General features: G+C 32.3%; 1 long non-coding RNA gene across 1 annotated transcript; it reads right to left on the bottom strand.

Annotated features, from left to right (window-relative positions):
• Window positions 1-19,320: 19,320 nt before the first annotated feature.
• LOC125611347 lies at window positions 19,321-23,776 on the bottom strand. Its single transcript, XR_007341506.1, has 3 exons — window positions 23,543-23,776; window positions 20,319-20,361; window positions 19,321-19,459 (listed from the first exon to the last, which is right to left on the bottom strand). It is a non-coding gene; the product is annotated as an uncharacterized LOC125611347 (long non-coding RNA).
• Window positions 23,777-24,194: the final 418 nt, after the last annotated feature.

Here is a 24,194-nt window from a genome sequence, read left to right as displayed (position 1 = left end):
CGAAAGTACACAATGCAGCTGCTGCCCCGCTTTGGTCGCGGATCCCACTTACTTGGGATGATTTCCCGCTTTGATTGCGGATCCCACTCACCTGGGACTACGGTGCACCCCCCTGATAGTTCTTCTTCTTCCCTCGGATGCCCCTCCCAGCCTTAATAAAGCATCTCAAGCCCCAATGCAAAGCAGCCACGTGGAGCTTTCTCATAGAGTGATGAAAAGTCATGCGCCAACTCTCCCAAACAAGGAGTTGTTTGTCACAGACCACAGCGGAGCCAGCGCCATCATGTAATGGTGACCATAATTTGCATAAACGGCAGAAGCGGCTCACCACAAATATCAAAGTTATCCATACTCAATAGGAGCATAAAACTGGATCATTCAATAATGTGATAGTAGTCTCATGTCTCACACTGACTTTCCATCTCACTTGACTGCCAGATTCTTAAAAGTACTTACATTGATCCCCTCAGATTTACATGTTCTTTTGTTTTGTTTGTTTGTTTGTTTTCCCTTTGGATGATTTTTCTAGATCTATTCTGGCTTCTTACTGAAAATTCTGGTATTACCTGTTCCTCAATCTGACCTAAACCTTAGAGTCACTCTTGTGTTATTTGCCAGGTCAAGATTGTCCAGACATTTTTCTCAGTCAGGAGCAGCTGACACCAAGATTTTCAATTCTTTTTATCATCTCTCATTTCTGTACACTCTACTTCTGTCCCACCAGTATGATATGTCTTTCAGAGCTCTCAGCTTCTTTAAAAATTCTCAAAAATTCTCCAGAAGAGGATTAACCATGGCCTCTAAGGTCCACCATCCTATCACAAATAGAATAGTTCCACATTTGTCTTTGAGATATGAAGAAGAAGGAAAATATGGTTGAGACAGTCTAAGTATTCTCACACTAAACAGCATTAAGGACCACCACTGATCTTCATTAGTATTTGTTTCTATTTTCCAACCTCGAATGGGCCTTCAAGATAGTTTTTTGATATATTTACTCATATTCCATTCTTCCTGTGCCTGTACACAACCCATGGACTCTACAAAATCATCTTTCTCTCCTCTCACTCTTCACAAAATTTTGCCCCTTACTTCACTGAGAATTGTGCATTCAGGCACTAGAAATTGAATCAACTTGACTTTTATTAGTCAAGGAAACCAACTTTCTGCTCTTTATACATCGTCTCCCTTGCCCAGAGAAACACATGTGCTTTCTTATTCTTAAAATGTCTAAACAGGAGCCGCCTCCCAGTCTCCTCCAAGGATCTATTTCCCTCTTTTATTTTCAATCATTTTTTCTTCTCATCTACTTCTTTTCCACAAATCTTTTAACTAGACCCACCCCAAACTCTCTCAACTCTACTTTCCCTCAGGCTACTAATTCATCTCTACTCTTACCATCAAACAAATGACCAGTGGGGCCTATGCTCACTACCCTCTTCCTTAATAGATGTTTATTTTACAATTTAAAGAACATTGAAAATTGGAAGACTTCCCATGATCTTGGATACTCCAAATTAATAGTGACAAAATGGCCATGCTGCCCAATATATCTTCATGAATTTGGTTGCCTTTGCCATTGGCCCTATGCCTGAATTGCTCTTCCAAGTGATCCTCAGGAACCCTGAATCCACAAGTCTCTTCTCAATACTCATCTACCTCTCTCTTGAAGTAAACATCTTCCTAGTTAATTCATAATCTCTCTAGAATATCCCATTGCTTTGAATCTGCATACATTCTGGTGAAAAATCCACTGTCATTTGAATTTATTTTATCCTACAAGTAGAATTTCTCATTGCTTTCAAGATATTTTAATTCTGTCTTTAGTCCTAACTGCTTATCATATCACCTTTATCAGAGTTTTTTAAAACATCCTTGTCGGAAAATTCTAGCATGTCTGTTTATCAATTTGACTTTTCCATTGATATCCTGAAAAATAAATAGAAAAGTTTCCTTACAATGACCCCCTCCCCGCCCCCAGCCCCCCAAAAACTACTAAGACATAAGTCTAAGCAAGAAGATGTAAGACCTCTATAATGAAAACTATAGAACACTGAAGGAAAAATTTGAAGAAGAACATAGAAAATAGGAAGACTTACCATGATCTTGGATACTCAGAATTAGTTGTGACAAAATGGCCATGCTGCCCAAATATTATACAGTTATAATGCAATGCCCATTGGATTCAGCAACCCTGAATCCACAAGTCTGTTCTCAATACTCATCTTCCTAATTAAACATCTTCATAGTTAAACCATGATTTCCCTAGAATATCCTACTTGGGATATACAGTTTCAATGCAATGCCCATTAAAATGTTAATGACATTCTTCACAGAGCTAGAAAAACACTTATAAAATTCATTTGAAATAATAAGAAACCCAGACTAGACAAAGCAATCCTGAACAAGAAGAGCAATAATCGAGGCATCACAATATCTGACCTCAAACTATGCTAAAGATATAATAATATATAAACAGCATGCTATTATTAAAAACATACATGAAGATCAATGGAATAGAAGACACAGAGAAAAAGCCACATAGATATTGCACCCTGTCAGTACTGAGGAGTCAAGTATTATATTTGCTGGAGGTGAAGAAGTCTTTTAGTTACTTTCTGTATTTCTTTTCTTTTTTTTTAATATTTATTTATTTATTTTTTGTTTTCGGTGAACACAACCTCTTTGTATGTGGTGCTGAGAATTGAACCCGGGCCACATGCATGCCAGGCGATCACGCTACCGCTTGAGCCACATCCCCAGCCCCCAACTTCCTGTATTTCTCATAGAGGAAATTTGCCTGTGGATTATCAATGAATTGGTGATTTTGTGATGGAAAAGAAAGCCAAAAACTTCCTACTTTGCTCTCTTGTTGATGTTACTTTCCTGAAGTATTTTAAATAGATAATTATTGTGAGATATAAGTCTAGAAATATGATCGTAAAGGTAATCTACAAATATATACAAAATATGCATGTAAGTTTGTGTATTTGTATGCAAGTATACTTGTATTTTTATATACATGTGCATGCATGTGGATGTGTGTATGTTTATATATGTGCATGAATATACACGAGTGTAGTATTTTTTCATCAGTGGATTATTTATGTAGTTTCTCAAAGCATTTTTGATTACTTTGGCTTTACAGTTATTCAATTATTATTTTGTTATAATTCCTTTGTATTGACTCTCAACAGCACTCTTGTTCTTCTGTATTTGTGTGGCAAAATTATTAACACTATTTAAATGTAATCTTCTCCATGTCTGCTTCCATTAGGATAAACATAGTTGAATAAAATGCATAGCTAATTTGTGCTCTCACCACAAATTTTTAGCCATCAATGTCTTTCTCATTAAAGCTTTAACATTACCACTATCTTCTCATAGATTGCCAATGTATCGTTTACTTATATCACAGTACCTTGCCTTATCTTCTGTTCTCAAATCCTCATTATCTCCTTCTTTGCCTACTCTTTCAGTTGAAATTTTTGCTTCTTACTTCACAAGACAAACTGAATAAATAAGAATATATCTCCCACATTCCCACCCCCAGATTATCTATCATTATCCTCTGTATGTTCCTACTCTTTCCCTCTCCTCTTTGGCATAAATGAATTACCCATGCTTTTAAGTCAATCATTCCCCTTCTGCATTTCATTCTGTTCTCTTTTGACTACTCAAAATATTGCCTCTGCAATTGTTCACTTTGATTACCAACATTTTTATCTTTGATAGGTCAATACTATCAGTATAGAATCATATTGTTATTTTTATGGAATTAAAATTTTTCAAATGACTTTACTTATTTTACCATTTACTGTTGAATGTTTTCCTTTTCTTTGCAGCAAAATTCCTCAAAATCATTGTCTACTATTTTGGTTTCCAATTCCTTTTCCCCATTCCTTCTCTTTAGAAGTGTCCTCCAAAGTTGCATTTATTGAGGTCACTTGGTTTCTAAATGAATTGTTTCTCAGAAACTGATTTATGAGTGAATTAATTACATCCTCTAATTTGAATCATATTCTTCACTTGGCTTCCAGGACAACACTATTCTCTTGATTTCATTCCTATTTCTATGACCCAGACTTTTTACTTTTCCTTGTTGGCTCCTCCTCCACAATAACCTCTTAATGTTGAAACATCACAGAAATTTTTCATTCTGTTTTTTCACTGCATTGGATGATTCATGAGTCACATGTATAGAAATGCCATCAGTACTCCAACCACTTCCCAATTTACACCTCCAATCTGGACCTCATTTCCAAACCCCAGACTCAAATATCTATCTACTTGACATCTCCATTGTAAATATTCAGCTCAAATATATCATACACAATATTCAATTCTTACAATATCAGTCTTTATCGTTTTCATTTACTGCATCATGAGTGTATACCAATGTTTACTAATTTTGTAATGAAATTTGAAGGAAATGTAGTACTTTTAAAAACTGGAGTAATTGGTATACAATTTCAATCAGTCCTATATAAACTCATATTCTGTATTACCAATTATAATATTTGGAATATTGAAATTAAACTCATTTACTATTATGTTTGTGCATATATATATCATATATACAACTTGCTTAAATTAGAAGGCATATACTTATATTTTTATTTTTACTTTTAAGACTGAATGAGTACTTAAGATTTATATCTGATCAAACCTTTGCAAAATGCATCTAGGTTGCTAAGCAGCAATGATTGAAAAAAAAGAAGACAGTTATGAAGAAACATATGAAAGACTGAAGGAATGAAAGGAGAACTTATTTAGCTACAAAACAAAGGGTTTGATTAAATAAATGATTTCCTGAAATGGGTTCTTTAAAAATTCTTTACTGAAATACAGTGTATTTCAATTTGGAGCATATTCTTTTTACACATGCATTGAGTTTTGTAACTACCACAACACATAGATGGATTTCTAGTATTTTCTTAACAAAATGGAAGAAGCTATTAACAACTAAAAGCAGCATGAAGAAGGAATGAAAGAAATGATATTGTATATTAGAATTGCTCAAAATCAAATAAAAAGTGGTTTTGAGTATCAAAGTCATCTAAAATGTCTCTTACAATCTTAGAAACTTAGATAAATACCCTTTCAAAATGTATATATATATATATATATATATATATATATATATATATATATAATTTTAAAATGGGTAACTTTGTTATTTTTATTTTTTATTTTAGTTCAATGAAATATACATAATAATGACTTTCATACTGACTTATTCATAAGTGCTTATAACATTAGCTTTCTCATTTCAATAGTTAGTACTACTCCCTTTCCTTTCTTCTCCCCTCGCCTGATCCTCTTTCTCTACTTTATTGGTCTTCCTTCTGTTTATTTATTATTAATTGATACATTTATAGTTATATATAAAATTGGAATACCTGTGATATATTCATACATGGAGATAGCATTAGTTTGTCATCTTTATTGACTTCATTCCCCAGTTCTTCTTCTTTCCCTCCCTTCTTCCTTTTTGGTACCCCACTTCTAACTGATCTCCCTTCTATTTTGACAACATTCCTTTTTTATTCCCTTTTATCTCTTTAGCTTTCACACGTCAGAAAGAATATTAGGCCCTTGACTTTCTGTGTCTTCCTTATTTTACTTAGGATAATATTCTTCAGTTCCATACATTTACCAACAAATGCCATAATTTCATTCTTTTATAAGGCTGCAAAGAACACTGTTGTTTTTATACAACATATTTTCTTTACCCATGCGTCTATTTATGGGCATGTAGGCTAGTTCTATAATTGGGTTACTGTGCATTGTGTTGGTAGTGTTGGTATAAACATTAAGTATACATCAATCACTATAGTATGCTGATTTTAATTCTTTTGGCTAAATACCCAGGAGAGGGATAGCAAGGTTGTATGGTGGGTCCATTCATAGTCTTTTAAGAAAAGCAGTATTGCTCTCTATAGTGCTCATGCTGATTTTCAGCTCCCCCAACCTGTACATGTGTATCTTTTTTTTTCACTTTCTTGCCTTCGATTATCATTATTTATATTCATAATGATTGTCATTCTACTTGGGTTGAGATAAAAATCTCACTGTAGTTTTGATTTTAGCTTCCCGCTTGCTCAGGAAGTTGAACAATTTTCTTATGTCTGTTGGCTATTTGCATTTCTTTTTGAGAAACATATCTTTATATCTTTCACCAATTTATTAAGTAGGTTAATAATTTTTCTTGGTGCTGTTTTTTAAGTTCCTTATACAGTCTGATTATTAATGCCCTGTTTGAAGTGTATCTTTTAAAATGAATGAAATCTTCCTTATGCTTTTTCTTTAGAGGTTTGGCATGTATTCTAAGGCTGATTGAAAAAAATCTTATTTTTTTCCCATGGAAATAATGAGGTTTTTCTTTCTCCAGAAATTCTTTACCTTGAGAATATAAACATGCTTAGCTTTTAGTTCTCCAAACATAACTTTCTTTTTAGTTTCATGTGGATGATTTTTGGATCTCTGTCCTCTCAACCATCCCAGCCTGACTTCTCTTCTGAAAACAATGAATCAACATTTTTAGTTATTATTATGATTTTTTTTTACCGTACACTGTTTCTATTTGTACTTCATGTTTAACATATACCTGAAACTTACTGTGTACAACTCAAACCAGTTCAACATCTGAGAGCCTTATTTGACCTTTATTCTCTCTTGTTTTTTCTATTCAGTAAGTTAAGTTCTACAAGATTTATGTCTACTATGATTTTATATTCTATTCCCTCTTTTTCATTTTTCAGGGCTATTCACTCGCTCAGATTTATGTAGTATTTTATTAACTTCTTCATCTTCTGGCTTTATTCTTTCAATCCAAACAAAATTTTATTGTCAAATTAATCTTTCTAAAACATTTGTTATATCACATATGTTATCTGATTGTCCTCCTCCTCCCCCACTCCACTGAATAAATTATAAACTCCTAATCAGAAGATGAGAACTAACTATCTGATTTTTCACCTAACGTGTTTCTGGAATTCATCAAGGGAACAATATTTCTGTTTCAATATTAATCTCCTCCATATTTTATCCTCTGTCTGTTCTACATACATCTCTATTTTACACAGCTTTTCTAACTGGTAGAATTCTTGATTATTTCCTTTATTCTTCTGTTTGTAATTTTCAAATTCAAAGTAATGTGGTGACAGATTTAAAACTAATATAGCAGCATAAAAAGAAGCTTAAAACTGAAATAGATCCTCAGAGAAGTTAAGCATGGTTTGAACTACTGTCTGGTGGAGATTTGTGAGAACAGGTGGAGGGAAATGGTTAAATAGATAATATTTGGAAATTCCTCTCTCACTTTATAATCAGTGATGCTAAATTATACTTTGCAAGTCTTTTACAGGATAATACTTGCCTTCAAATGATCTGCACTCAATACTAGATACTTAATGTTATTTTCTTGAAGAGTTCATTTTCTCCCCCCTGCTTTGTTGTCTGTGAGATATTTCCTTCTCTTTTGATTATCCAGACTCCTTGCTTCTTTTTTTTCCTTTTTGACCATACATGTTCTAATGTCTTCTCCCTGAATTTCTCTTAACTTGCTTAATTTTGAATAAAATTATGTTCAAAATACTATAAGATTCAGCCAAATCAAATTTGGGTATCATAGACCCAAGACGTTTTTTTCCTAAGAGTTAAACACTGTTCTTAGAATTTGAAAGCAAGATAGAAAATAGCATAAAAATCTTGTGTAAATGCTACAATAAGTGATTCTTCTGCCTATGTCATACATTGAAAATGGGAGAAGTAAATGCACAGGACTAAAATTGCATGATGTAAGAATCTCTGTCACATCTTTTCCCAAACTCCATTAAAATAGATACTAAATCTCAAACAAACGTCATCTAAGACTGATTATATATCTATTACTATAATTTTAAAAGAATTTCTTCAAACAAATAGAATTGAATTGAAAGAAACACTGGCAGTTCACACATCTTGGCTTCTTTGAAACAGAATAAAATGGCTCCTTCTCTAGATCTTGTCACTGTAATCTCAGAAACATAATTTTTGGATGCATTGTAAGACTGTATTTTGTAAAACCACCAAGATAAGTGATTACAATTTATCCATCTTCTCTATTAGCATCTGTCCTTCTACAACAATTCAAAAGCTTCAATTTCCAGGGACCAAGTAAGCAAGATATGTTGTTACTAATTATTAGGAATCTTATACAATAGGTGTGTTTTTTTGAAAATCAGGTGTTGTGTGAGAGAAGAGTCACCAAGAGACCCATGAGAACAGTGCTGTAATTTTTCACACACTTCATCTTTTCAGTCAGGAAAACAAATAAAGGTAGAAAAGGAGATTCTAAGACAGATCTATCAAATAGTAGTCATGCATCTCTCAACAATGATAATACATCCTGAGAAATGTGTTCTTAATTGATTTTGTCATTGTGCAAACATCATAAGGTATACTTAACAAATGAAGATGTCTTCAAGATCACTAGCCCTTTTAATCTCACGGGACTTCTTTCATATATGTGGTCTATTGTTGACTGAAACATTGTTCTGTGGTGCATGACTGCAATTAGATAAAATAAGGACAGAATGTTAACAAAGCATTAAAAACTATCTGTCATCCTGCTCTTTTGTTTTAGATGTGATAAAGGACTTTAACAGGTGATGGAGAAAAGTCCAAAGGCTATTCAAAGAGAGGGGTCATCAGGCAGGTCTAGGTCTTGATAGATCTCTTCTCTTTTAATGGTGTGGTTTGGTAGCATTGTGATTAGACAAATCTAGATGCAAATTCCAAATCTTCTATTTTCTTGGGTACCTCCTAAGTTACTTTAAGGACTATGAAATATTTAGAATGTTGGACTTTTAAAAATTAAGCCATTCTTATAATTACTCTTATTCAAAATAAGTTAAAATAAAATAACTACATAGAACCTACAGAACAAATATGCTAAAACAATTATTAGATAACATTATCATAATTAAAGGAGGAATAGATTGTCAGAAATGACTTACCACAGGAACCTAAAACAATTTTAAAATGGTTAGTATGTGTCAAGAAGCTATTATCTCTTATGGAAAAGGAACATTATATCATAATCAAAGAGTAGAACCAGACAGAAAGAAAAACAATGAGAGGTGGGTATAAGTGATAAGAAGACAAATTATAAGGAAATTTTAAATATACTAAAATCATTAAAATATCTATTAGAGTATATTAAAGTATAATTGGAACTGAGGATAATAAAATATACTTATGTGTAATGTGTAGGGAAATCTTAAAATTTTTCTCTGCATTTTTTAGAAAAATTAAAATTAAAAACATTAAAAATATCTAATATGGGGCTGGGGATGTGGCTCAAGCGGTAGTGCGCTCACCTGGCATGCGTGTGGCCTGGGTTGGATCCTCAGCACCACATAGAAACAAAGATGCTGTGTCCGCCGAAAACTAAAAAATAAATATTAAAAAACTCTCTCTCTCTCTCTCTCTCTCTCTCTCTCTCTCTCTCTCTCTCTCTCTTAAAAAATATCTAATATGAAGGACCACTCTATATTGCTTCTTGTTTATGTAGACGAGGTAGAATCATATTGGAATAAGCTAATAAGATGTTCACCACAGGATGCTTAAAGGAATTGAGGCTAAAAGATGGGCAGAGAGTGATATTAAATTGTCTGCAGTGCCAGAAGAGAAAAAGAATCAATAAATTGCTTCTCTTGTATTTTCTTTTGGTTCATGGCACAAGAAGTTCATGACTTCAAAATTCTTTCCTTCAGGGGTGAAGAGGCTTATAGCATGTCCATTAGTCAATCGTTATTTTACAGGACTGAAAATTTGCCAAGGAATGTTTTCTGGGAGAACAGAAGGGCTTAGATCATGTCATATTGTTACCGCATTTCTGAAAAGGAAGGTATGAAAAACATGACAATCAACCTTTGACGGGTCAGATCTTTGAGTAGTGCTCTGCTCTCTCCTTTCCCTTGTGTACTAGAACAGGGTTTGCTTTGGACTCATCCCTTTACCAAAGTTATTACTTGAACACTTGCATCTCATTGGCTCATTTATCCTTAAGGTACATTCATATCATCTTCATTATTATTTTAGTGCTCTATCTTACTTAGAAGATAGTTAATAGAAAGAAAACATTTTGTCACTGTGGATTTTAGTTTCTTATTTGTGTACTTAGATATTCTCAAATTTCACATAGTCTGATTTATCAACACTTATTATAGGGTTATTTTTGTGGGCTCTATTTAAGAAACATATCAAAATCATGAAGATTATCTCCTTCATTATCTCTCTAAAGCTTATTATTTTGTTTCTTCTCATTCAGTTGTATAATCCACTGGGAAATATTTTCTTTTAACCGCTTGAGGTAGCAGAGGTTTTTATTAATATTTGGATATATAATTGCCCAGTGTTACCTACTAAAATCACCATTCTCAAAACCCAGCCCCTTCATTGACACACTTCCCATTGTGTTCCAGCCCCACGATTGCTTAAATCTGCATAAATTTATGCACAAATCCGACTCTCTCTTTACTCTGTCCAATTGCTTCAGTGGTTTTTTCCTGCATTATTACTATTTTTATTAATTACTTCAATTTAATAAATAAATTGTGGTAAAAGAGAAAGAATTTCTTTGTTCCTTTTTAGAAGCATTGAGGTTCTTCTTGGTCTATATAGTTCCATATGTGTAATGTGTAGGGAAATCTTAAAGTCATCAGTTAAGCTATATTTTGAAAAAGTGCTGAAACTTTGATAATGATTGCATTGAATCTATATATCAATTTGTAAGGTTTGGCATTTTTATGACACTCTTTTCCTATTCATAAACATCTTTTTTATCTTCTTCGTTTTTCAAAAATTTATCTTGGTGTTAATTTTATTGTTTCGGTAGTGTCCTCACACAGCTTTAGCTTGTTTTCTTATTCAACATTTTTAATGATGTAAATGTTGTAAATGTGCATTTTCTCCCATTTGCCAACTGATTATCTATATATTAATATAAATGTTGGTATGCTGATAAATAATTGTTTCTTGATATTGTTCTTCATGGAAATTTTGATAGGACCATTTGTCACTTTAATAAATTATTGTAGTTCCTTTGCATATTTACACACACTATTCCGTCATCTAAGAAGTAGCTTTTTAACGTCTTCCTTACTACTTTCTAAAATTAATTGCTTATACTTCTTTATTATACTGGCTAGGATTTAAAGTACATTCTTGTATAATGGGAAATATGGTAGGGTGTGTATGGTCCTGATCCCAAAGAGAAAGTTGTGAACATTGTACCATTAAATATAATGTTTGCTACAAGTGTTTTTAATTGTCCTTTATTATATATTGAAACTTTGCTTTTAATTCACATTAAGTTTGGAATGTTTCTAAGATCCATCATAATCCTTCCTACACTAGGGTTTTGTAGATGTTTACAACCTAATTTTCAAATATATCGTTTCTTCCCTTCAAAAATTTTTTTCTTTGCCGTTTTGGGGAGGATTAAACCAAGGGGTGCTCTGCCACTGTGCTATATCCTCAGCCCTTTTAAATTTTGAGGCAGGATCTTTCTAAGTCACCAAGACTGGCCCCAAACTTGTGATCCTCTTGCCTCAGCCTCTTAAGTAGCTGGATGATAGCTGTGTGCCACCACACCTGACATTTTCAGTCAACCTATAAATGTTGTATCTATTTCAATTACATGTGACCAGAAAATACATATCAGTTCAATTGTAGTTGTGAACAAAGAGTATTCTGAAGTTCTTGTTTGCAATGACATTTGTTGAACACACACACGCATACACTTTATTTAGGTTCTGTAATTCTATTTTTAAGAATTGCACATTATTTCTATTTTTTAGTTCCATAGTCTTTTCTTTCATATATTATTATATATTTGAGCTTATATTATATAGTTGCTAACAAAACTGAATTGGTACATAGTTCTATTACATTGGATTATTTGCACAATGAAATGTTTCTATCTCTTTGGATGCATTTTACTTTAATGTATTTTTGGTATCAAGATATTATTTCCATAAAATTTTTAATTTTAATTTATCTTTATATGGTACAATGATTAGTTATTTTGTTTTGTTTTGTTTTAACAACAAATAGAACCTCTCCTTTTTAAAACTAATTATAGCAATTTGGGTTTTTGATTAGAAATTAATCAATTTATATTTAATATAATTACCAGTATAATTATATTTAAATTAATTATTCTGGGGTCTTTTTATTTTTTACCCTTGTTGTAAGTTCTTTTGTTTTCAACTTTTAAAATATTTTTATTTGTGTAAAACCGAGAGATTATCAAATGGGTCTTGACTTACCAAAATGTAATGTCCATTAATGACATTTGAAATTCATTCACTACCTCCTTAGTTTTATGCTACAGTTGAATTTGTTAATATATGGAAATGCTGCATATGATAACTATTTCTGGTTTTATGCTCTTTATCCTTCCTTGTATTTGCAAGACACTAATTTTTGGTAGAATCCACTTTAGCTTTTCCTTTAGTGCAGGTTTTCTGGAGTTGTATATGCACATCTAAAAATGTACTTATTTGACCTTAATATCTAATGAAGATATAGGTATTTATTATGTGTGCTTAGCATGCTCTATAATTTGGGCACATATTTTCCTTTAGCACAATAGAAATACAATTTTTTTAACTTATAGTCTCTATTGAATTGGTTGATGAAATCTCAGTGTTCTTTTCCCCTTGAAGACAATGACTCTTGGACTTTATGAATGCTTTTAAGATATTATACTCTAGTCTTTTGGTTTCCAGAGGCATTAATATAATGCAATTTGAACTTTATCACTTTTTTGTTTTTGAAACTTGGCATTTTCAGAGCTTTCTTCACTTGTGGTTTGATGCCAGGTACCACTTTAGAAAGGATTTTAGTCACTGTCTCTTTACATATTAAGATATTGAATCTGCCCATCTTCACTCTCCTATCCTTTGGGGGAATCTAAGTGCCTGTGTATTAGGTATTTTTACCGTGTCCCTTATACCATTTATTTTTTTTATTTTCATTGCTTTTAACTCTCTACATTTCAATTTGAATATTTTTCTACTTTTGAGCTATATTGACTGCCCTGATTTGTTAATTTTTGCTTTATTTACACTAGATTCTAGATTTTCTACTATGTTGTCTAAAAATATACCGTTTCTGACAAAAATTTCAGTTATTTTTAATACTGCACAATTCAGGCTGATTAATTTTTATTTTGATAGTCATTGTCTAATGACTCTAACATGTAAAAAAAAAAACTGGAATCTATTTCTTTTGCTTGTTGTTCTTCTCATTCAGGTAATTTAGTCCCTTTGGGTAACTGCTTATATTTAATTTTGGTACACATTATACTTTTTAAATTATAAAATAATAGTGGCTTAGAATATTATCTTCACTCCCAAAAGTTTTATGTTTCCTTCTGTAGGTATCTGGAGCACTAACAACTTAATACATCACAGACATTAGGTTAATTTGGAGTTGGTATGAAGTTTCTGGGAAGGTCAGTTAACATATACATTAACATTATTTTAAGGGAATAGTCCTTTTGTGTCTCAGCAAATTCAAGTTTATCAAGACCTCCCATACTTAGGTATTCATCCTCTTTAACCTTTGCTACTTTTGCATAAGGACACTGTCAATTCACATGTCCAGAATATTAGAATTAGGTAACAACCAAACTTTCAAAAAGTTTCAGGTATTAAAACTTTATACTGAATTTCTGTCTTTCCTTGGATATTTTCCTAGTATTTTTTTTCAATTGTCTTTTGTCTTCATATAGGATTTTTCATTCCAGTTTTGTAACTTTCTTTATAAGGAGTGTTTATCTGAAATCTAATCTACAATTACTAAACCAAAAAAAAAAATGCAGTTTCTATCTAGTCTTAATATTTTAATCATATTATAAGAAATCAACAAGTCCAGGGTCCAGACTAGTTAAGCTATGAACACTCTATAACAATAACATCCTTTGCACTTATTTCTACTATGCAAGTGTTCATATAGAATAACTCACTCTTAATATGTGAAGATTGTCAATAATTTATGATTTCTCTTTCTTGGTCATTAGCTAGATTAGTGAGCTTATGCACTCCTTTTTTCAAATGTTCATGTCAATTATGAATCTTATTCCAATTTAATTTATAATTTCATTACAAAATACTTTTAATGTAAAATGTTCTCTGCAGGTGAATTAAAGAAATAATTTACAGTACTGAGTGTTTAGTGATAGAGAATGTGCTTAGCATGTACAAGTCCCTGAGTCTAATACCCAGTACTAAAAATAAATAAAAAATAAAAACTTTTGGAGAGTATTGTAAAAGAAATAAATGAAGTAATGATAATTAAATTGCACAAAAATAACATTTTAAATCAACTGGATTAGGTTGTGTATGTGGCTTTGTGGTAGATCGCTTGCTTTGCTTGCTTAAGGCCCTGAGTTTAGTCCCTAGCACTGTTAAACATGCAAACAAACAAACAAATCTTAGATGTTTTCTTTATATAATTCTTGTTATTTCAGTTCAATATAGTAGCAACCGACAAATATTAATTATCTAATATGTAACAGCTACTATCTTTACATTTTTTCCTCCTAAAATTATGACTTTATATTACTTTGACTATAAAAACACTTTAAGATTCAGATGAGTTGGGAATATTTAAATATCTTTAATTTTACCCATTTAAGATATCCATTTCCTATATTAATTTAAGGACCATCTTCTATCACTTACAGGTATATTTAAAGTAGTTGTGCATTCAATTATCATAATAACCTTCACCGATATTCACTTATTGATCTCTAGAGAAAGCAGATGTCAGTATCATTGATTAACTATCATATGTGATTTTTCTTTGGAAAATCTCCAAGTTGCAGAAATTGTTCTTCAGAGTACTATCTGTTACCTTGAATCTCATAATTTTAACATTACCCGTGCCAATATAATATGCTAATAGTAGTTATGTTGCCTCAGAATTGAAGATTGCTCCTAGAATGTATAATCAGATTTTTAAAAAGTCAATTGAATCTTAAATAAATATTTCTAAAATTCAATTTAGATATTATGAGAAAAAAATTATTTTGTTTTTAAAGGACAAGACTCATGCACATTTCATGTGGTTTTCTTTTTATTGACTCAATTTCCCTTTAAGGTAAAAATTTTAAATTTAAAAGAAACACATGGAATTGAGGAATAGGAATAATGGAAGTTTTCCCCTTTAAATTCAATCTGAAATCAATTACTTGCTTATTTAATTATTTTGGTTCTAAGGAAGCATTGTCACTAGAAAAAGATGGTACTAGGATGTGGTAGCTAAGATCCTTGAACACTAATATTCAGTGTGTCCTTGTTGTGAGGCGTGGTGATGGATGCTGAGAATAAATCATTAATACCACAAAAATCTTCCTCAGTACATTTTCTGTAGAAAGAAATAAACAGAAATAAATAATGAAGATGCAATATGGCAAACACTATATTACTAAAGTTTTAATTGCAAGATGTATTTGTTAAAGAGGTTGTTGCCATTTGCAACAATATAGTTGAATTTGGAGGACTTTTTCTAAATGAAATAGTCCAGATCAGAAAGAAAAATTCTGTGTGATTTCACTTTTAAAAGTGTTTAAAAAAACCCCCAGAATTTCATAGAAACAGAATATATTTGTGGTTATGAGTGGCAGGGAGGTGGTAGAGATGAATAGATGTTAGTCAGAGGGTACCAAGTACAATTATGTAGAATAAATTAGTTTAGAGATCTAATGTGCAAATTGATAACAATAGTTAATTACTGTATTACATGCTGGACATTTGCTTAAAGAGTAGATTTTAGAAGCTTCCAGTACACGTGCACATACATACACATGTGCATATATACTATATGATTATGGTAATAATTTTAGCTAGTATAGGCATGTGAAAACATCCTGGTGTAATCCTTAAATATATGTAACTTTATCTTTAGAAAGCAGTGCTGTTTTATATTTTAAAAATCAACTAAAAATCAGCAGTATTTGCTGAACTTTGTTGAAAAGTTTCCAATTAATTAGATCTACTGAATGGAGGCCAACTTCAAATGAAATCATTGATTCTGATGTGAGTGAACATAAGCAAGTTTCTTGTTTTAATTCTTAATTTAATTTAATGCAGTAAATCTGCACTTATTTGTATAAGTAATTCCAATTTTATAGTTATGTTATACTTCCAAGAAAATAATCTAATTCTTAACATTAATATGGTAGCCTCCTGGTGTGATGTGGTGGTGCATGACTGCAATTCCAGTGATTCCAGAGGCTGAGGCAGAAAGACTGAAAATTTGTGGTTAGCCTCAGCTAACTTAACTTGTTGGCAACATAGGGGGAACTTCTCAAAATAAAAAAAATAAAAAGGGATTGGGGCTGTAGCTCAGCAGTAAAGCACCTCTGGGTTCAATCCGCAGTATGGATGATAATACCACTACTACTAATAATTATAGACTCTTGGAATATTGTTGTAGTCTACCATGATTGAAAACCTACCAGCATAGGTGATGCATACAAAGAGAATTATGAGCAAGAAAACATATATGTTTCAAGATAGCTGGCATACTTGTGAATAATAATTTTTTCCCCAGTAAATGATAATGTCAGGGAGCCTTGCTGGTATAAAGAGCTCAGAAATAGTAGAAATAAAAATCTCAAAGTCTGTATATCTCTACAACAGGAAAAATGTCTGCCTAAACTATAGGTTACTTTCTCTTTAGATGTTTCAGAAGTCTGAACTTTATTGCTAATATGCTGTCTTTAATAATTCTAGAACACAATGCTCAGAAACAATGTCGAACTAATTCAATGTGCCTGTTTTTTTTTTTATAAAATAATTAGTATAAGCTAAAAAACTGCTTTTTACATGCATATGTCACAAAAATCAAGTCTTGGACACATTTCCACACATTGAAAGTAACTATCATCAGTAATATACATTGAAGAAAAGGCAGAAAATATTTAAGCAATGTGAAGATATCGTGAACTTTAACATAATATGCCCTTAAAATATCGAGTTACAGTGTAATATAATAATCATGTCACATTGAATATATTTATGGATGTCAAAATCGGTGGTGCATTTTTTTGGAGGCTAACAGTATTAGTGTTTTCCCACACTACTGATTATAATATAGCAATTTCACTATTTCAGACAAGATCTGTATGTTATTTGAAAATAGTAGAGACAATCCATCATTATAATGACTCAATAGGCTGTGGTATTTGAAATTCACCAACTTTACAGTCTTTGAATAGCTCTTTTGCATAAACTCTTTCATTTTCCTTTACCATTTTGAGCAACTCTTCATCACTAAGATGCCCTGTCAGACAAACTACAGCTATGTCTTTTAAGTATTAACATAGAAAAAGTTACTATATAAAGCACTCAGTAGTTTAAAATTTTAATGTTGTGATAGAATCTGACAACAGCCAGTGGCTCTGGAATGGAAGTAAGCATCACTCTCAATGTATGACATAATGAAGGGCAAAAATCAAAGATTGTACAAGGAAAAAAAATGTCAGACCTATGGTAAAGTTCTAGGGTTTGATCACTTTTCATCACTGACCAGACAAGAATTTTAGAACACTCTTTTTGTATATTAACTTTATTCCATCATGACTTTATATAAAAGACAGCAAAATCATTGGCAAATTTAGTTCCTTAATTTACTTTAAAATGTTTTTAACATTTTTAGTATTGCCTTTATTGCTTAACATTTAAGGGGTAATAAACAGAATTAAAATGTTTTAATCATAATAGAATTTTGGATAATATTACTACCGGCAATAGTAAAGACACTCTTCATTGCCTACCTCTCCATGCTCCACACAGTATTACTGCCCCTGTGTGATAACAACAGGCAGATTTATCCTGGTGTTCCTGAATCTACATTCAGATATACAACATTTCATATGGTGATTTAACCATGTTGGGGAAGATCTGCATGTTGTTTCATATAAACTTCACCATTAGGTCTAAATTAGGTAAATGAAGTTGTTGAAGTTTTCAAAAGATGGGTTTGAATGTTTCCCTTAGCAACTAAATCCATATCTGGATGCAGCAGGAAATCACTATTTAAAACTAGATTTGTTTTCCTATTGACATATAGGAAACAAGTTACTTAGAATAAATATAAGAAAATTATTTAGGTAGAATAAACATATCCATATGCACGAATGTAAAATAATATTTCTTCAAATACTATTTTATTCATATATAAATGAAGGTATATTTCAGAAACTGAAATGATGGACTAAAATAAGGGTGAGTATAATAAAATGATAATGTGAAAGTCACTGTTGAACAATAAGTTATTAAAAATATATGTGCTTTATTGATATATTTGTTCTTCATTTGACTTGAACACATACTATGGGCAAAACTCGATGTATATCATTTGGAATAAAAGTTAGATGTAATGTTGTGTCTCTTCACTTGTCATCTTATGGAAGGCACATCCTAAAAAACATACAATGCTGTTTACCTAGTTGCAATTTTGGTAAATGCTATGAAATATAATTGCATGACGCTATGATGTATATGATGAGGTCTCAAAACTATTATTTTAAAATTTCAAGAAAAAAATGTTTTATAATAATTTTCCATTTGCAAGTTGCCTATGAATCCTATATATTCTAAACATTTCTGGATTATTCAATTTTGTGTTTATTGTCCATCTACTTCCTCAAGAGTCTAATTAATGAACATATTAATTGATGCATTTGCTGTTTGATACATGGAGTACTCTGATCAGCATTTAAAAATATTCTTAAATTATTTTATCTTCAACTCAAGTGAGGTTTTGAAATAATTTTGGTGGGTTTGCAGCTTTGCTATAGACGCATGCAGAATAGAATTTATAATTAAAGTGCTGACACAATGAGTACTAGAAAAGCATGAACAGCCTTGCTATAAAAATTCTATGATTGCTTTGGCTTCCTTTGCAGAGCTCGTGCCACGGAACTGCAGCAGGAACAGTTGTGGTTGCTGATAATAGTGTGCCTTACATATCATTCTTATCTGCTCATCAAATGCTATTTTTACATTATGTATTGCTGAAACTTTTTCCTCTTTACTTAAAGTGGCATTCACTTTACATTTCCATTCTGGGAAGATTGCTGCTAATGAGCAATCTCAATTAAGCTAAACTTCAATATGTCCAAATTTTCAATAAAGTAATAAATTAGATTTGACAGCAATTGACTTTGACATGTGCTGTCATACCCTATAACACCAAAGGCATTTTATACCACTTATAATCTACTTGGAGTTTGGATAGAAAACTTACCTGAAGGTTTTCAGGAGACTCAAGAACTATTTGAAATAAAACATGTACGTGAAGCATCGTCTTCTGAAATTAGTTAAACTCTCCCTGTAATATGAAGAGAAAAAAAGAACCAGGGTCCAAGAGATCTTCAAGGATACTTGTGGTTCTAATATGAGGAGAGCAAAAAGAGAAAAGCCAGATGGATTACTGGAAGAAAAATAATTTTCACCTCCCCAAAATATTAACAGTACACAATTTTTAACTTAGCTTCTTAGTTAATCTATTAAGAATGTCAATGTTAATTGACAATTGTATAAGTTTAAAGGTCTGTTTCATGAACTTAATGTTAGTCAATGTTTTCCAATTTTAGGACCATTATTTATTTCCCCCCCCAGATTCTATCACTGTCAGTGGCATTGACTTCCCTGTAAAGCAAATATGAGGATGTTGCACAGGTATAGAAATAGTATGATGTTATATATTTGTTTTAAAACATTCAGACTCAAAGACAGAAAACATGATGGGAATGGGAGAAAAGAAAGTCTAAAAATAAGGCTGTTATCTGGCTGTGGTGGCACATGCCTATAATACCGGAAGCTCAGGAGGCTGAGGCAGGAAGATCTTGAGTTCAAAGCCAGTCTCAGCAATCACAAGGTGCTAGCAATTCAGTGAAACCCTGTCTTTGAATAAAATACAAAATAGGTCTGGAGAAGTGGTTCAATGGTTGAGTGCCAGTGAGTTCTATCCCTGATACTCCCCCTCCCCCAAAAAAAGCTGTTAATTGAACTTGTATACAAGGAAACAATATACAGACAGACATTTCTACTTTCCACCAATCAACATATTAGTGGATTATATTCCTAAAGAACCTGGTAAGGGGCAGGTTGGAGGTGCACTTAGAAAAATTATAGCAACTGATGTTAGTGCTGCATCTCAGAATAAAGCCTAATTTGGGTATTTAGTGTATTCCATGCATAACGTTGCTAATCACATACTATCCTAATGTAAAGCCACCATCCATGTACCTGTAAGGCTCTATTACTCTTCCTATCTTCTTCTCATTTAAAACTGTGAATAAAAAAGGAGAACCAATGTGAGAAATGTATAAGAGGAAAAGTGACCCAGAGAAAATCTGGTTTAGGAAAATAGAAATTAAACATACACTCATGCAGGCACACACACATACAAACATATATACCGATGTTCTCTGAGATTCTCTGAGATACTTGCAAAGATGATTCATCTCAAATAAATATCTGATGTAAAATACAGTACAATGCTTGAAAAGTAAAACCATGGTAAGACCTTAGAACATGTAGTAAAAGCACAATCAGAACACTTGAGGAAATGTTTTGATTTAAAGGGCATACTCTTCGTAGTATTGCATCTCAAGCTAGTTTGATAAATAACTAAAATTGAAAATAATTAGAACTTCTAAGCAGATAACAGGGTAGTCAGTGGAAAATAAAAAAGAATGATCAATTTTATTTCTTTTCTTCATGAACATTTCATTAGTTCAGATTTTTTTATTCTAATGTTGATAATTCCTCAGGGAAGCCTGGCATAGATCTAATAGTTGATAAAATATTTATTTAAGAAACTCACTCTTTGAAATGATTTTTATCTTTATGTGCTCCAAAAGTTATGTAAAACTTAAACTTTGTTCACTAAAATAACATTAATATATCCCTTAATTCTTCCTTTGTCACAAAAAAGGGAGACTTTAGATCATAAGTCAACAAACTCCATTCTCAGATCACAGGCAATCCCTTGCTTGTTTTTGTAAAGTTTTATTGGTGCACAGCACATGCTTTTATTATGTACTGTGTATTGCTGTTGTTTTTCTACAATGGTAAAGATTAGTAATTGCAACAGAAACTATACAGTGTGCTGAAAATTATTCTCACCCATCCCTTCACAGAAAGTTGGCCCATCCCTGAGCTATATCTGTGGTTCTCAAAGTGTGTTCCTCAGACCAACATTTTCAGAATCTCCTGGAAACTTCCTAGAGACACATATTCTTGAACCTTATCCAGAGCTACTAAGAACAAAAATTTCTTATGGTTCAGCAATGCAATTGAACTGGTCTTACATTTGATTCTAATTCACACTCAATTTAAAATTACTGCTTAGTGTAAGCTAGTAAATCAGGGCTTGTGAGACCAATCTGTCCTTCAAGCTAAGAATAGTTTTTAGATTATTTTTCTGGTTGAAAACCATCCAAAGGAGATTAATACATCATGACTCTTCCAAACTACGTAAAATTCAAATTTCTTTGTTCATAAATGGACTTTTATCAGAAAATAGCCATGTTAATTTGTTTAGGTGTTGTCTATGAGTCCTTTTATGCTATAATAACAGAATTAAGTAGTGCTATAAGAGATTATAATGTTACTGGCACTTTATAACTAAATTTTCTCATTCCTGACTTAAAGCATTATCAGAGTGCATTTTATGGTACAAAATAATGGTAGGAAAGTAAGGGACATTAAAGATTAGAAATTTAGCCACTGAGGTGAAACCTTTCCTCCCAGGCACTATAAAGTATCTGTGAGGATTCTATTCTGCAGGCACATGCTGGGAAAACTGAATTGTCAGATGTCATGGTTCTATAGGGCTACTAGGTTCCTGAGGAGCTTTGGGAAAGAAAAAATATTCATGGAGAAAAATAATAAATAAGCAAATAATAAGTAAGCATTAGTAAAAACAGAAGACAAAACTGAGCGCAGTGGCTCACACATATAATACCAGAGGCTTGGGAGGCTGAAGCAGCATGATAGCAACTTCAAAACCAGCCACAGCAGTTTAGTGAGGCCCTAAGAAACTAGTAGCTCTTAAGAATTAAGGGATATGTTAGTAGCTCTGGGTAGGGTTCATGTGGCTCAATGGTTAAGTGACCCTGGGTTCAATCTCTCATACCAAAAAAATAGAAGGATGATGACATCTAATATCAGTAGGAATTAAAACCTGCCACTTCTTATATGAGATTCTAAAGATGGAAAAATGATAACATAAAATATTGATCTTTACTACACTGTCATTTGAAGTTTTCTTTCTCTTTCCACAAAGCCTGTCAAAAGGTCAGTGGAATATGACCCAAACCTATTGCAAAGATATCTCTACTATTGGGGAGGTGATGCATAAAGAATGTAGTTGTTAAAAGACATGTATTTTAAAGAGACATAAAGGAAAGAAGCTAAAAACCAATGAGCAAATACTATATATTTCTACTCCCCCCACTAGATCCGAATTAACAAACCCTTCTTGGTAACAATTCAAAGCATTCAAACTCCAATTCTTGAGAATTTTGCAGGCAGCCATTGCTCGTCTTGCACTTGCATGTAATGGTTGCCATGGGTGACCCAGAAATGAAACCAATCATGGCACTGTAATTTAAAACTAAAACAGCTGGCAAAAATCTTTTCCTCTCAGAGCATGTTGTCGTAGAAGTAAATGAAAAGGTCGGGAGACTTTTCATTTGCTTCTGTGATAACATGAACTACTTGAACTAAGGAACATATTAATGTTTCCTCTGAAGCTTTCTATTATGTGTCAGGAGCCCCATTCCGGGATATCACAGTGGAGGTGATAGAAAAAGACAGATGATAGAATGAAACGGTTGGTCCTAACACAAAATAATCAGGCATCTTTATATTTCCACTTTACATTATAACAGGAAACCTGATTAGATTCTGTGGTTTTACCTAAAAATAAACCTGGCTCAGGAGGAAGTTTTAGTCTATATGCACTGATTCTTATTATAAAAAAAAAAAATTCTTTTAAAGTCACAGTCACATCTTCACAGGATACACTTTATGCTTCTCATATTAAAAGCCAATAAGCTCCAGAAGAGTTCTCATATATCATTTCATATGTTACAAATATTATAGTAATTTTTTTCATTTCAGATTTTGAATATGACTTTTTGGGAAAAAATATACATATAATACAATTTTTTCTATTTAAAAGGAAAACCATATACAAACTTTATATTTAGAATTAGAACACTGATTCAGCAGACCCTTGCAGAATACAGAATGGAATCTAAAAATTTATGCAAAAGCTAAATGGTAATTTTAGGCTGTCTGCTAGTGTCCTCTGAATCAATGGTCTTTCGATTAATCTCATGTTTTCATTAGCTAAAAGGCATTGCAGAGGCTCCCCAACTTATAATGGCTTACATCCTGAGAAAACAATAGTACGTTGAAAATATTGTAAGTTCAAAAAGCATTTAATACATCTAACTTACCAAACATCATGGTTCAGCAACACAGTACACTGTATTGTATCAGTTGTTTATCCTCCTGGCCACATGGCTGCCTGGGAGCTGTGCATCATTGCCACCGCATAGCATCGTGAGAGAGTATCATACAGCACATCCCAGAAAAGATCAACATTCAAATCTTGCAGTACATTTTTTACTGTATGCTTTTGTGCCATTGTGAAGTCAAAAAATGGAGAGTTGAATGAACCATCACAAGTCAAGTACCATTTGTAGACTACAAAATACTGTTGTGATTTAAAAATTATAAAGAAATCTGCAGACACAAGATTGATACACTGAATACTGGATGCATTTCAAGTGTGAAAGGTTTACATAAAATCGTACAAATAGATTAATGTCAAATAGAGATTATAAAAGACATAACCAGCCATTCACAGAAAAATTACAAAGATATGACAGAATGTTCATTCATCCTTTCATGATAAGATAAATGCATTCATTCTCCACGAAATTATCAAAAGTTTCAAAGTTTGTTATCATATCTTGTAAATAAGAAAACTAGTTACTAATACTCCAGTTACTAGTGCTGTAAATTGACAAATGAACCTAAAGCAAAGGGTGTGAATTACGGCAACTTTTTCCTTCCAGAAAACATTTGGCAGTATCTGGTGACATT

This window comes from Marmota marmota, unplaced genomic scaffold, assembly GCF_001458135.2.
Source record: "Marmota marmota marmota unplaced genomic scaffold, marMar, whole genome shotgun sequence".
In the NCBI taxonomy this organism is placed as follows: Eukaryota; Metazoa; Chordata; class Mammalia; order Rodentia; family Sciuridae; genus Marmota; species Marmota marmota.
Note: the sequence above shows the minus strand (reverse complement) of the source record. Positions and strands in the feature narration are given on the sequence as shown.